This window comes from Dipodomys spectabilis, unplaced genomic scaffold (assembly GCF_019054845.1).
Source record: "Dipodomys spectabilis isolate Male_0828 unplaced genomic scaffold, ASM1905484v1 ptg000173l, whole genome shotgun sequence".
NCBI classification, from domain to species: domain Eukaryota; kingdom Metazoa; phylum Chordata; class Mammalia; order Rodentia; family Heteromyidae; genus Dipodomys; species Dipodomys spectabilis.
The window spans coordinates 3,150,005-3,162,701 of record NW_024870850.1 but is presented as its reverse complement, the minus strand read 5'-3'; the positions used below and the strand labels follow the sequence as shown (position 1 = coordinate 3,162,701).

Below are 12,697 nucleotides of genomic sequence, written 5' to 3'. Positions count from 1 at the left end.
CATAGTGAGTATACAATCATAAGAGACTAGTAGAAATCTCATTGGAATTTTTTCCTCCTGATTTTTTTTTTTGTCGCACATGGGGCTTGAATTCTGGGCTTGGGCACTGTCCCTGTGCTCTTCAGCTCAAGGCAAGTACTCTACCGCTTGAACCACAGCACCACTTCTGGTTTTCTAGTGGTTTAGAGATAAGAGTCTTGGGCTCTGTCCCTCAGGTCTTCTGCTCAAGGCTAGTGCTCTACCACTTGAGCCATGGCACCACTTCCAGTCTTTTCTATTTACTTGGTGCTGAGGAATCAAACCCAGGGACTCATGCATGCAAGGCAAACACTCTACCACTGAGCCACCTTCTCAGCCCCCTCCTCCTGAATTTTTGAAGTACATATGTCATTCATTCAGTCCATTTTTACTGCGATTCATATTTTCTGATATTTAGTGCACAATTAAGAGCAAGTGAGCTATCATGTGCATTTAACAGTACAGCCTTGTATATAGAATTTCTTCAGTGCCCTGAATTATCTCTGTCCTCCAGGGCAAATGGGGTCTCTGTAAGGAATTTGGGTCTAATGTATTTTCACAAGTAGAATACATACAGTTGATTTTGATATTGATTTAAGTTTGTGATAGAGAATAATTTATTACCACATGTTCTCAGTCAGTACATCATGGAAATATCTTGATTATGTTAAAATTACCTGTTTGAAGCTGAAAGTTAAGGATACAAATATACAACTCAATTTCGGCATTGACATTGACTTGTTGACATGTAATTGCTGATTTCAGGATGATCATTGCTTCCTTAGGCAAGAGAAATTAGGTGCATCTGTGGAGGCCTCTGCACATACAATTCTTATTGACACCTGTCTAGCTCAACCCAACATTTTTAGTTATTATGGATACTGGGTATGTGAACTGACTCTCTGTTTTGATGCTCTAATAATTTTGGTGGACATCTCACTGGCATGGACTTTTACTGGCCATTTCCCCATGCACCTGACATGGCATTCTCTGATGCAATCCAGTTGCATCATCTGAAATTGTTTTCATGCATATACTTCATTGACACAGATGTTGGACCAAATATAACAAAGATGACTTCATCCCTGGGGCCTATTTGTGGTCTTGGATGGAATCATACCACCTAGGGTGAAGGAGAACTTGCAAACACGTTTTCCAAGTCATGTTTTTCTCCTGAATGCAAGGCCTCAGATGCAGAGCCTCAGGGAAGTTTTACACATCCCTCCTGGGGCCTCAAAAGAGAGTTCAATGAAGGACAAGTTACAGTGTACATCTCTGTCCATTAAAAGACACATAGGACATATACAAATATATATGAATTACACGTACCTGACGCTGTGGGCCTTACTTCCACCCAGAACTTCAGCTTTGCAGATGCTTCAGGGATGCACCCTTTGACTTTCAAACTCTTTCTTCCATTTTCCCTCCTTATCAGGTCCTTGGCTGCCACTAGCTGCTTTTCTAGAATGAAACAGAGAGCACACATGGATGGAGATGTGATGATTGCTGGGTTTTTCCCTCTCTACACTTTAGGAACAGACAGCACTCAAAGAGATGCTTCCAACCATGATGAATACACACCGTAAGAAACTCATTTTATTTCCATTACTGTTTCGTTTTCAAGATGGGCAATGGCTGAGGGAATTCTGGGTATGCTCTCTGCATCGTCTACCCTCAGCTCCTAACACCTACTGCACCACAAACAGGTCAGCTTCTTTACTTTATCTTGCATCTACTCTTGAATAATTTTCTGCCTGCTAGTAAGAAAAGCCTTTGGTTTCCGTCCAGGGCTGTAATCTTTTCACTTTACTCCAGTACTCCTGTACTTCCTCCTTCACAGCTGTCACTGCAGAGGATGAAGTGATGTTATTACAACCTGTGTCATTTGCACAAGTTCTGTAAAAGGTTGTAGATACATTTCCTTCCCCCAGGCCAGTGGTCTGAGAACTTTTCTTTAATAACACCTATATGCTGAGGACATTGATAAAAATTCTTTTTGTATGATGGTGGCTCATGCCTGTAATCCTAACTGCTCCAAGGGGTTGATATCTGAGGTTTAAGGTTTGAAGCAAACCTGGGAAGGAAAATCTGTGAGACCTTATTCTCCAATTATTAAGCATAAAGATGGAAGCGGAGCTGAGAGCCAAGTTGCAGAGTGCTGGTCTTGAGCAAAAATGCTCATGGACAATGTCCAGGCCCTGATTACAAGTCCTAATATTGGTGCATGCCAGCACACATGCACATGCACACACACACACACACACACACACACACACACACACACACTCACACAGTTACTGGAGACAGTAGTTGCTGCTTAAACCTAAGCAATGTGTCATTATTTCATGTCAGATATGCTCCACAATCCAGCCATTGCCAGGCATGTCAGTGTGATCAAAGATCCATTATGGGGAGAATCTGATCTGCCCAAGATGAGTTCTGCTTAACTTGTGCACATGCATATCTGTGGCTTTTCATCTGTAGCAGAGGGTCTCACTTTGCTGTACAAAAAATAAGAAAAATGGTTATACAGAACCTCAAGAAATTCTAGCTGGGCTGGGAAGGTGGCTCAGTGGTAGAGCGCTTGCCTTGTACGCATGAGGCCCTGGGTTCAATTCCTCAGCACTACGTAAGCAGAAAAAGCTGGGAGTGGCGCCGTGGCTCAAGTGGTAGAGCACTAGCCTTGAGCTGAAGAGCTGAGGGACAGCGCCCAGGCCCAGAGTTCAGGCCCACCACTGACAAAAAAAAAAAAAGAAATTCTAGCAATCTATATGATAACTATTGCAAGAGAAAATGTTATTGTCTCTATCATTTGCATTCCTTTTCAAGTGCTGGAGTTACAAGTATAGCCTGAGGTAGCTGCCCGAAGTTGGGATCAGAAATGGCAGCCATGAGAATTACTCTAGTGTGTTTACCTTTCTTTCTTTTGTACTGGTTCTTGGAATTCAGGCCTGGGTGCTATCCCCAAGCTTTTTTTCCTCAAGGCTAGTGCTTTAGCACGTCAACCATAGTTCCACATCTGGCATTGTTTTTGTGGTTAAATGGAGATAATAGTCTCACAGACATAATTGCCCAAGCTGGCTTTGAACCATGATCTTGAAATCTTAGCCTCCTGAGTAGCTGAAGACTATAGGCACGAGGCACCAGTGCCTAGCGTAGCTTATTTTTCTTTCCCCCCACTATTTAGCTATGTTTGGCTGTTTTTCCTTCTCCTAATTTCCCAAAATACATTTTAATATTTTGCAAGTGTGTTAACACAGTAGACACACTGAGTATACAGATATGAAAAGAAGCCTGGCCTGGGTTAGTAAAATTTTATGCATGATATCAACTAAAGATAGCAATATTATTTCATGAAGTCTCTTGTAGACTGAATTAGACATCAATAGGTGATTTGACTCAACTCCATACATACTGATGTTATGGCAATGTTTCTTAATTTTTACACAATGTGGAACTTGTGCCAAGTATCTGCTTCATATTGTAGTTCCACACTGCATGTTAATGCACTCTATTTATGACCATTTTTAATACTCTGTCTCATATCCTTTGTTCTCTTCCATATCTATAGTTTCTTCTGTTCCTTTTCAGCTTCCTGAGGTAGGTAGGATCATAGGCATGAGCCAATGGTCTTGGTTTGTTTGTGTCCTTGACTGCCTTTTTTTCAGGGTTAATGCTCTACCAGTTGAGCCACAACACCAATTTTGGGTTTTTTTTTGGTTAACTGGAGATAAGTGTGTCATGGACTTTACTGCCCCAGCTGGTTTTGACTTAAGATCCTTCAATCCCACCCTCCTGATCTGCTAGGATTACAGGCATTGGCCATCAGCACAGTTAGTTTTAATTTCTTAAGGAATCTCAAAGCTATTTAATAACCATCACCAAAATTGCAATTTTTCCTTCATTGATGGGTAACTCATTGTAGCTTTGATTTGTATTTTCCCAATTGCTCAAATGGTTGAACATTAAAAAAAAAATTTTTATTGTAAAGGTGATGTACAGGGGGGTTACGTTATATAAGTCAGGTACTGAGTACATTCCTTTCTGAACAGTGTCACTCCTATCCTCAATTTCTTCCTCTCAACCCCCCTCCAGGTGTTTAGTTCATTTCAACATGGCATATAGTATCACTGCTGAAATAGTTCATCCATCATTTCTGTGCTTTACCTTCCCCTCCTCTAGTCACATTAATATGTATTCAAGACAAAAAGTATAGAAATAAAAAACAGCAGCAAAAGGGAAAAACAGGAAAAAAACCCCACAAAAAGTAAAATAAGAAAAAACTCTTGTTTCCTTTTCTTGGGGTTAATTTCTTTATATATATATATATATATATATATATATATATATATATAAATATAACATATATATATTATATAGTTAAAATACTGTACAGAGGAGTTACAGGTATGTGAATAATGAGTACATTTCCTATTGAACATTGTTACCTCTTCTTTTGATTTTCTCCTACCATCCCTCCCTCCCCTCCACCCCAACTCCTCCCTCCCCTGCAAAGTTGTAAACTTCGTTTTCAACATAGTGTCTTGTACATCTAATTGTTAAAATGGTCAACATGCATCCTTATTTCAGCATTTTGTTATTTCCCTTCTCCTCACCAAAGTAGAAAAATGTATATACAAGATGCAGGTTACCAGAATCAAATACAGTGAAAACAGGGGTTATACCATGGGGGAATAACATGCAAAAGAAACAAAAAATTCCATAGTACATTATAAATATTAAAGAAACAACAGCAACAAAAATGAAGCCTCTTGTGTCTCTATCTTGGGGTTCATTTCACTTAGCATCATCGTATATGGACATATGTACATAGCTTTTGCCTTTTTCTGCTTGTCCAAGATATATCCTATATATATACCATGGGACCTATGTTTCTTTGGGTCTGGCTTACTTCACTTAATATATTTTTTCCAAGTCTTTCCATTCCTAACAAATGGGGCAATGTCATTCTTTCTGATGGAGGCATAGAATTGATACACACACACACACACACACACACACACACACACACACACACACACACACAACATTTTCTTGATCCATTCGTTTACTAAGAGGCATCTGGGTTGGTTCCATATCTTAGCTATGGTAAATAATGCTGTGATAAACATGATTGTGCTGGTAGCTCTAGTATGGCCTTGTTTGTGATCCTTTGGGTAAATGCCCAAAAGTGGGATTGCTGGGTCATAAGGGAGTTCTATGTGTAGTCTTTTGAGAAACCTCCATACTGCTTTCCAAAGTGGTTGAACAAGTATACACTCCCACCAACAATGCAATAGGGTTCCCTTTTGGACACATTTGGGGTTCTATAACTATCGTTCTATATGATAATATGCACATAGCTACTGAGCTCTTCTGATCTTATGATTCTCTTTAAGAATATTCTCCTTTGGTCTCCATGTGTGAATGTTTAAAGTCCTGTTGAATTTATCATGTTCAAGTGTATTTTTTTTGTCTTTTACTCTCCTTTAGGTTTATTAGTAGATGTATAGGCATATTCTAATTATCACAAATGAGGGAAACCATGCAACCTGTATCACTCTGGGTCTGGCTAACTAAATACAATGTTTTCCAAGCCTTTCCATTTCCATACAAATGGGACAGTATCATTCTGTCTGTTGGAAACATAGAATTCCATATTTCCTCGATCCATTTGTCCACTGCAGGGCATCTGGGTTGATTTTGTATCTTGGCTATAGTAAATAATACTGCAATGAATATGTTTGTGCTTGTGGCTTTAGTGTGGCCTGGTTTGTGGTCAACTGAAAATTCCCAGGAGTAGGATTGCTGGGTCATAGGGAAGTTCCCTATTTATTCTTTTGAGGAACTGTTATATTGCTTTCCAGAGTGGTTCAGGAAGTTTACATTTCCACCAACAGTATAGTAGCATTCCTTTTTGACTAGATTCCTGCCAGCATCTGTTATTGTTAGTTTAATTGAAAATGGCTATCCTAGCTGGCGTGAGGTAGAATCCCAATGTGGTTTTTGATTTGCATTTCCTTTATGGCCTGAGATGTGTCTATTGGCTATTCTTACTTCTTCAGAGAAGTCTCATTTTAAGTCTTTAGCCTATTTATTAATTGAATTGTTGTTTTTTCAGGTGGTTAATTATTTTAGTTCTAGGTATATTTTAGATATGTGGCCCTTTTCTGATGCATAGCTATAAAGATCTTCTCTTTAGGGAATTGTCTCTGCATCTGACTGTGACTGGCTCAGCTGTGGGCTCCAGTTCCTGTGTTCTCCTTTGTGGGCTCTTTAAATTCTGAACTGAAGGTACATGCAATCCTCTGGCTCAGCTGCTGCTGCTGCCACTAGCATGTGTTGAATTTAGTCTTTTTTTCAATTCTTTATTATTTTTTTTACTGTCAAAGTGATGAACAGAGGGGTTACAGTTACATAAGTAAGGTAATAAGTACATTTCTCGTCTAAATTGTTACTCCTTCCCTCATTTTTCTCCTACTTTCCCTCCCCTTCACCCCACCCAGCCCCAAAGTTGTACAGAACATTTCCAATATAATGTTGTGTATATATGGCTGTTGCATCTTCTCATTTAAGTAATTTATAATCTTCTTTGGTGTGTATCTCTGTATAATTATAGTTTACTTGGTGTGGCTCTCTAGACATGAAAATCCTGATGGTATCCCCAAACTCTGCTTATTTAGGGAGTTTAGGTTAGCTTTAGGCTATCTTTGTCCCTCCCCACCTGGTTGAAAAAATTTTTTCTTCATTGATTTTCCATTTGTACTGTTAATTTTTAAAGTGTCTGCACATGTGTGTGTTCTTGATTTAGATTTTTTCCTATTGGTATTTCAATTTTAGAATTGTTTTACATTATGCCATTAATCCTCTGTGAGATAACATTTAGCAAGATTTTTAACCATTCACCTGGCTGTCAAACCTTTTTTATGCTGAAGCTTTTCAATTTGATGCGACCACAGCTACTTTACACTTTGAGTACTGGGGGTGGAATTTAGGGCTGTGTGAATGAGACAAAAGAGTCTACCACTTAGCCAAATCCAGAGCTTAATTCTTGCTGTTATTTTATGAGCTCTTTGAGTTCTATTAAAGCCCTCTTGTGCATTTTTTTGGGTCAGGTCGTGGGGCCTGAACTCTGGGCCTGAGCATTGTCCCTCAGCTCTTCAGCTCAAGGCTAGAGCTCTACCACTTGAGCCATAGTGCCACCACTTCCGGTTTTTTTCTTTTTGCTTATGTGGTGCTGAGGAATCGAACCCAGGGCCTCCTGCATGCAAGGCAAGCACTCTACCACTGTGCCACCTTCCCAGCCCTTGTGCATTTTTAAAAATATAATTTCATGTGCAACTATTCTTTCTTTCAACCTGTGCATGTTTACCCTCATCTTCTCTACTACTTGTAAAGTTCCAATTTTTTGTTACACACTGATAAGTTTTGAGTTAAAAAATACAGGTTGAAAGGTAGGGTCTAGTTTAAGTGTCTGACACATGAATACCCAGTTTTGCAGTGTCACCCCTTACTAAGGGAGACATCTTTAGCCCATGTATTATTTGTCAACTTCTCCAAGAATCAGATATCTTTAGTTGTTTGCAATTATTTCTTGGTCTTATATTGCATTGATCTATGTGTTTTTTTAGTTGCAGATTTTTTTGTGTGCTACTATGGCTATGTAGTATAAAAGAAAAATAGAAATGATGATACTCCAGTATTAGTCTTGTATAGTAAGATAGAACTGGTTAATTGAGGATTTCGTTTCATAAAAGCTAGTCTTGCCTATTCTATTTCTATGAAGGAAGTGACAGGAGTTTAGATGGACACTGTACTGAATCTGTAGTTTTTCAGTAATATGGCTATTTTCACCATACTGATTCTGCTCATCCAGAATAAGGGAGATATTGTTGATATGTATAATTTTGCTCATTTCCCATTTGATTTTTTGGGATAATATTTTATTTTATTATCTTTAAGTAGTTGTACAAAGAAGTTCCCATTCTACAAAACAGTATATGCGTACAATGTGTCTGACAACATTGTCACCTATCTCTCTCTCTCTCTCTCTCTCTCTCTTTATTGCTAGAATACAGAATAGTACAGGGGAGTTACAATTACATGGGCAAGATAACGAGTACATTTCTTATCAAGCATTGTTGCCTCCTCTTTGTTTCCCCTTCCCATCCCTTCCCACACTCCCCCATCCCCCACTCAATCCTCCCCCACCCCCCACCAAAGTTGTAAAGTTCGTTTTCCGACATAAGAACTTGTACATCTCATTGTTTTTTAAATGATTTTTTTTTTTTGGTTGGTCATGGGGCCTGAACTCTGGGCCTAGGCACTGTCCCTCAGCTCTTCAGCTTAAAGTTAGCACTCTACCATTTGAGGCACAGTACCACTTCTGACTTTTTCTTCTTATGTGGTGCTGGGGAATTGAACCCAAGGCCTCGTGTATGCAAGGCAAGCACTCTACCAACGAGCCACTTCCCCAGCCTGATTTTTCATTATTTTAACTTCAATCTTATCACTTTTTTGTAGAACTTCCTCTTTGCTTTATTGATTATTGCTATTGTATTTCTATTGTCTATTTATTTTTCTTCACTTATTTCATTCCTTCTACTAATTTTGGGTTTGTTCTGCTAGTTCCTTGAGATGCAGTGTATGTTCTTTAGTACAATATCAGTTCTTTCCTGAGAATGGCCAATAGACACATGAAGAAATGCTCAACTTCTCTAGCCATAAAAGAGATTTAAATCAAAACAACATTGAGACTTCACCTCACCCCAGTTAGAATGGCTAATCAAGAAATCTTGTCACAACAGATGCTGGAGGGTATGTGGCCATAAGGGAACCTTACTGCATTGTTGGTGGGAGTGAAAATTGTTCAACCATTTTGGAAAGCAGTATGGAGGTTCCTCAAAAGACTCCACATAGAGCTCCCGTATGACCCAGTAATCCCACTTTTGAGCATTTGCCCAAACAATCACAAACAAGGACATACTAAAGTTACCAACACAACTGTTTATTGCAGCATTATTTACCATAGCTAAGATATGGAAACAACCCAGAAGCCCCTCGGTAGATGAATGGATCAAGAAAATGTGGTACACACACACACACACACACACACACACACACACACACACACACACACACACACACACACACACACACACACACACACACACACACACACACACACACACACACACACACACACACACACACACACACACACACCCCACATCAGGAAGAATGGTACTGCCCCATTTGTTAGGAAATGGAAAGCCTTGGAAAAAATTGTATTGTGAAGTAAGCCAGAAGCAAAGAAGCACAGGCCCCATGGTTTCCCTTATTTTCAATAACTAGTATATGTCTAGGGCAAGCAGAAAAGGTCAAAAGCTATGCACATATGACCATATAAAATGATATTAAGCGAAATGAACACCAAGATAGGGACCTAAGTGGTTTTTCTTTCTTGCTATTATTTTGAATGTATTTATAATGTATTATGTGATTTTTTTGTATTTTTGGTATGTATTCACTATATTTGATTCTGGTGCCCTGCATCTTGTATATACATTTTTCTAATTTGGAGAGGGGAAGGGAAATAACAAAAGGCTTAAATAAGGATAAAGGTTGACACACTGTAACAATGAGATGTACAAGACACTATGTTGAAACCAACTTTACAATTTTGCTGGGGGGGGGGTGGGGGGGGAAGAAGGAAGGGAGCAAGAGTTGGGGAGATGTGGAGAAAAGGGATGGTAGGGGATAAACAAAGGAGGAGGTAACAATGCTCACTAGGAAATGTACTCATTACCCTACTCATGTAACTGTAACCCCTTTGAACACTATTTTTTTATTTATATTTATATTTTTTTATTGTGAACATACTGTACAGAGGGGTTACAATTACATGGGCAAGATAGTGAGTACATTTCTTATCAAGCATTGCAGCCTCCTCCTTTGTTTACCCTTCACATCCCTTCCCAGCCTACCCCTGCCCTCCCACCCAATCCTCCCCCCCCACCAAAGTTCTAAAGTTCGTTTTCGACATGACAACTTGTACTTCTCATTGTTGCAACGGGCCCACCTGTATCCTTAAACGACTTGTTTTTCCCCTTCTCCTCCACAAATTACACCGACATCAAATATAGTGAAAGCAGGGGTCATACTGTGGAGGAGGGACATACAAAGCAACAAAGAAATAATCTTATAAATGTGTGAGAAACAAATGCATGAAAGAAAATAAACACTTAAATACATATCTTAGGGTTCATTTTCCTAACATCACATTATCTGACCTTTTCTGCTTGACTCATACATATACTAGATATTGCAAATAAGGGAAACCATGGGACCTATGTTTTTTGGGCTTGGCTTACTTCACTTAATATAATTTTTCCAAGCCTTTCCATTTCCTAACAAATGGGGCAATGTCATTCTTTCTGATGGAGGCATAGAATTCCATTGTGTATATATACCACATTTTCTTGATCCATTCATCTACTGAGGGGCATCTGGGTTGGTTCCATATCTTAGCTATAGTAAATAATGCTGCAATAAACATAGTTGTGCTGGTAGCTTTAATGTGGCCTTGTTTGTAAACATTTGGGTAAATGCCCAAAAGTGGGATTGCTGGGTCATAAGGGAGCCTGAAACTTCTCTGAAGAGGAAAGAAGGATGGCCAATAGACACATGAAGAAATGCTCAACCTCCCTAGCCATAAAATAAATGCAAATCAAAACAACATTGAGATACCACCTCACTCCAGTTAGAATAACTAAAATCAAGAACTCTAATAACAACAGATGTTGCAGGGGATGTGGACAGAAGGGAACCTTACAGCATTGTTGGTGGGAGTGTAAACTTGTTCAACCACTTTGGAAGGCAGTATGGAGGTTCCTCAAAAGACTTCACATAGAGCTCCCCTATGACCCTTGGAGAACATTCAGTATGTTTATGAGAGATGCTTTATTCAGAAGTTGGGTGAAATGTTCTCTAGGTGTATGTAAGCCTCACTTGATCAAGGGTGAAATTTAACTCTGATACCTCCCTGTTGATTTTGTCTGATCACTACACAAAACTATTATTGTATTGAAGACTATCTCAAAGTCAAGTAATATTGTTAGTTAATTATTCAATAGTGTGTAAGTACACATTAAGAATTGCTATGCTGGGCTGGGAAGGTGGCTCAGTGGTAGAGTGCTTGCCTTGCATGCATGAGACCCTGGGTTCCATTCCTCAGCACCACATAAGCAGAAAAAGCCGGAAGTGGTGCTGTGGCTCAAGTGGTTGAGCACTAGCCTTGGGCTGAAGAGGTCAGGGCCAGTGCCCAGGCCCAGAGTTCAGGCCCCACAACTGACCAAAATAGATAAATAAATAAATAAATAAAGAAAGAAAGAATGAAAAAACTGCTATGTCATCTTGTTGATTTGATCCCTTCCTCATTTCATTACAAACTTGTCATTTTTGTTGCTTTGATTAAAGTCTATCTGATATGATGTGTTATGGATATTTCTGCTTCTTTTTGGTTTCATTTGCATTGACTACATTAATCCACTCATTTTTTACAGTCATTGAGGTCCATTAATGGTAAAGTGAGGTTCTTTGAATCAACCTATTGTTTGGCCTTGAGTTTTTACTCATTCAGTTATTGTAGCACTTATTGGTCGAATTTCCTGCATTTTCACTTCCAGTCATTGTTTACAGATCACTTCTCATCACTGCCCTTATGTAACTTGTTCTTCCAGGTTTATTGAAGCCTCTTCCACTCTTTCTCTCCTTTTAGAGACTTCAGTGGTTATCGAGTTCAATAGTAGTGTGTATTGACTTCTGAATTATGAATTTTCATGTCTATTATAGAGTCTGTGGTACTTAGGGGCACTAAAAATAGATGACAGCAGGGTATTTTGGAATGGTGACAATTAGCTGCCATGAGGATGAAAGAAAAAGAGAAAATGCACATGTACAAGTAATAAGGACTATGATCATAGTCCATAAGTGAATGTACAGAAATGTTATAATGAAATCCTTCATTTAAATTTTTAATGAAAACTTAATATTTTAAGATAAAATAGTAAAGACAAAATCTGCAACTACATTGTATCCCTCCTATATTGTAATATTTGATATACAATTTTACATGGTCATATAGTAATAACTAGTTATATTAATAATTTTTCTCTCTATATATGAATTATTTGTACAATTTGCTAGCACATTTATAACGTTAGAACATTCTCAGCTCACAGGTATAGTCACTAGTCACTCTTACCAGTAAGTTTTATACATTTTTGTATATTTTTTTTGTCCATGAACGGTTCAGTGTTTTCGAGTATAAACTTACTTTAGTATTTCTTGTAGACTAGGTTTGGTGGAGATATGTTCTCTTAACTGTGCTGATCTGGTAGCATCTTTATTTTGTCTTCACTTCTAAAGGGCATCTTTGATAAGTACAGTATTCTTTTTTATATGTTTTTATTGTAAAAATACTGTACAGAGGGGTTACACCTACGTAAGTAAGGTGATGAGAACATTTTCTATCAAGCATAGTTACCTCCTTTGATTTTTCCTCTACCATCCCTTTCCTCCCCACCTCCCAAAATCCTCCCTCCCCCTGAAGTTGTAAAGTTCTATTTCAACATAGTGTCTTGTACATCTCATTGTTACAATGGGACAACCTGTATCC

General features: G+C 38.7%; 1 pseudogene; it reads left to right on the top strand.

The window, feature by feature from the left end:
- The first annotated feature begins 11,942 nt into the window (after positions 1 to 11,942).
- Positions 11,943 to 12,697, top strand: part of LOC122119910 — a 33,720-nt pseudogene continuing 32,965 nt past the window's right edge.